This window comes from Mesoplodon densirostris, chromosome 7 (genome assembly GCF_025265405.1).
Source record: "Mesoplodon densirostris isolate mMesDen1 chromosome 7, mMesDen1 primary haplotype, whole genome shotgun sequence".
Lineage (NCBI taxonomy): Eukaryota > Metazoa > Chordata > Mammalia > Artiodactyla > Ziphiidae > Mesoplodon > Mesoplodon densirostris.
The window spans coordinates 71,480,458-71,483,618 of NC_082667.1; positions in this window are offsets into that span (position 1 = coordinate 71,480,458).

Consider the following 3,161-nt stretch of genomic DNA (forward strand, 5'->3'; position numbering starts at 1 on the left):
TTGACAGCAAAATTCTCAACAGTAATGGAAGCCAGAATATAGTAGAATAAGATCATCAAAGTGCTGGGAGAAAATAACTAGCCAAAGACAGAAAACAAAGACAAACAAACAAAAACTTTCAAGGATGAGGGCAAAATAGATTTTTTTCAGATGAAAACAGTTTACAATCAGTGACCTTTACAATCAGTGACCTTCACTAAAACAACTTCTGAATAACTTCAGAAGAAGGAACAGTCTCAGACGAAGTGCAAGAAAGAATGAAGAAACTGGTGAACATGAAGGTAAACACAAACCAGACATTATCTCTATTATTAAGTATAATAATAATGACCACCACAACAATAACAATATAAAAAATACAAATATGAAGTTTAAAAAGCACAGACCTAAAATACTCAATGACAATGCCATGTCACTCAGGAGAAGGGTGACTGCATTAAAGCATTTGAACATTCTTCTGTTATTTCCTGTACTGTTGAGAAGAAATGTTTAACAATGTTAAGTGTACAAGGTAAAAAGCAAATGTAGTAATTAAAAGAATAGAAATTAAATGTATAACTTACAAAAGTGTAGAAGAAAAAAGTTTTAAAGTTAAACCAAAGAGGGGAGTTGAGGAAGATGGCGGAAGAGTAAGACGTGGAGATCACCTTCCTCCCCACAGATACACCAGAAATACATCTACACGTGGAACTGCTCCTATAGAACACCCACTGAACGCTGGCAGAAGAGCTCAGACCTCCCAAAAGGCCAGAAACTCCCCACGTACCTGGGTAGGGCAAAAGATAAAGTTAAACCACAATAACCATAAAAAGCAAGAAGAATAAAGCAAGAGAAAAGAAGTACAGAAAAGACCAGGCAAAGAGGAGGTACAGAGTAACCTGTAAGAAACAAATACAAATACATCAATAAACAGAACAAATATAAAGGGACTAAAGTCATCTGTTAAAATATAGAGCTTACCATACTGGATAGAAAATATAACTATATGCTGTTCCAAAGAGATAAGTCTAAAACATAAGGACACAAATAGGTTGAAAATAAAAGGATGGAAAAAAGTATACTAGATCAAGTTTAAATACATCTGGGATAGCTATATTGATATAAAAATACACTTTACGATAAAGAGCCCAGAAGTTATTACATTTTAACAGGTTTAATCTCCAGGAAGTTATACAGGCTATTAAATTACATTCACCTAATGAAATAACTTTAAACTTGTTAGAAATATAGAGAGAAGATGAAAACTTACCTTCATAGTGGGAGAGTTCAACACATCTCTCTATTGACAGATGAAGCAAATAAAAATTGAGGAAAGATACAGACATTTGAACAACCTAATCCACTAGCTTAGTTAAAACTCTATTCCCAGTAATTGGTTGCTGCATAACTCTTCAAGCACATAAAGATCATTTATAAAAAATCATCAACAATATTAAGCTATAGAGTAGTTCTCAACCAATTGCAAACACATTCCTATCATGCAAGTAAGGTGTAAGTCAATAACAAAAAGATAACCAAACAACCAAAACAACCACCACCACCACCAGCTGACTAGGCAGATCCACTTCACCATACTATTCAGGGACTGCAATCTCCTCCACATGGACGCCTGCCCATTCCTTAGGATATTGTTGTCATGTGCATGGGTGAAGTTTGGTCACGGAGACATTTGTCTGCCAGCTTGTGGAAAGAGAAAGCGTCCGGAGCAAGCAATTTTATTTTAAACTCACATTGCATTGGTGCACATTTAATCACATGGAGCGGCCACACTTAACTCAATGGAAGCTGAAAATGTCATCTCTGGCTGTGCTATCGTGTCCAGGAAAATGCAGAGATCAGAGCTGGAGGACCAACCGGCAGTTTGCCACACTCCTGATTCATTCTCTGAAGTATAATATTGTTACCCAAACCACAAAAGAATAGTAGGAAAAAAAAAAAGAAAGAAATAGCTGGTCAATCTCACTCATGAAAAGAGATATAAAAGTCCGAAACAGGAATGGGAAAAAAATCCTATTCCAGCTATTTAGAAAACATATAAACAGAATTAACAGATTTTTAAAAAATGATCATCTCAGAGTGGATCTACAGCCAGTTGCTGCTTGCAGAGGAGAAAATGAAGACAATGAGAAGCTGACTCATCCAAGTCCCCACCTCCACGCTACCCCGCTGGATGCTGCCCAGTCGTGTAAAGCAGCCAGGACGCTCATAGGGGACACACCCTTTATAGGGACATCAATCATTTCCATTTCTCTGCGTCCAGTACAAACCAGACAAGGCCTTGGTCTTCTAGTCTTTTTAACTAGCTTCATGAGTGCTGGAACAGCTCCTGCTCTACAGAGCAACCTGACGGGCATTATTCCTTCAGTTCTCACAGAAATCCAGTGAGGTCAGTGGTATTACTGCCAGTTCGCAGATAAAGAAGCCAGAGCTGGCCTCTTGGATTACTGTGGCCATCTACTCATCCCTAGAGATCCACCCACTGTTGGGTCCCTAGGCCTGTTGTCTGCAGAACTGTACCACTACTTCCCTATGGGAAAACTTCACGTTCCTGAAGGTGTCTCTGGGGCCAAGGAATAGCCTTGTTCTGAGAAGCCCCAGAGGGCAGAGGCTGCAAGCCAGAGGTGGAAGGGTAGCAGGCTGGATTCAGCAAGCGTGATTCCTCCAGCTGTCCCTGGAAGGAACCCCCCTTCCCCAGCCCTGGCCTGGTACTTTGATGCCCCCATTTAAAGCCTAGAGCAGGATTATAGCTCTCTTTTCCTCTACACACCACCCCATCAAACACACACACTCTTCACACATTATTTATAGATTTATGGATGGATAAGAGGCTCTGCTGGAGGGGAAAGAGGCTTGGACTAGAAATCAGACATGCTGATTTTTTCTCTGTCACTCACTCACATGTCGTCTTGGACAAATCACTTCACCCTTCTGAGCCTCATCTACGACGCACACCCTGAGGCTTCCATGAAGTGCTAGATGTAGAGGGATGTACTGGTGTCAAAGTAAGAAGATGCTATTGGCAGCTTTAATATTTTTCAATCCAGGAGTCAGGTCTGTTCTCTGGCTCAGCAGCCTCTCTGGAGCACCAGCTTTTTGGGGATGGCCGAGGGACCCACAAGTCCTATCTGTATTAAGTAGGATAGAGGTTCAGCTGTTGTAAC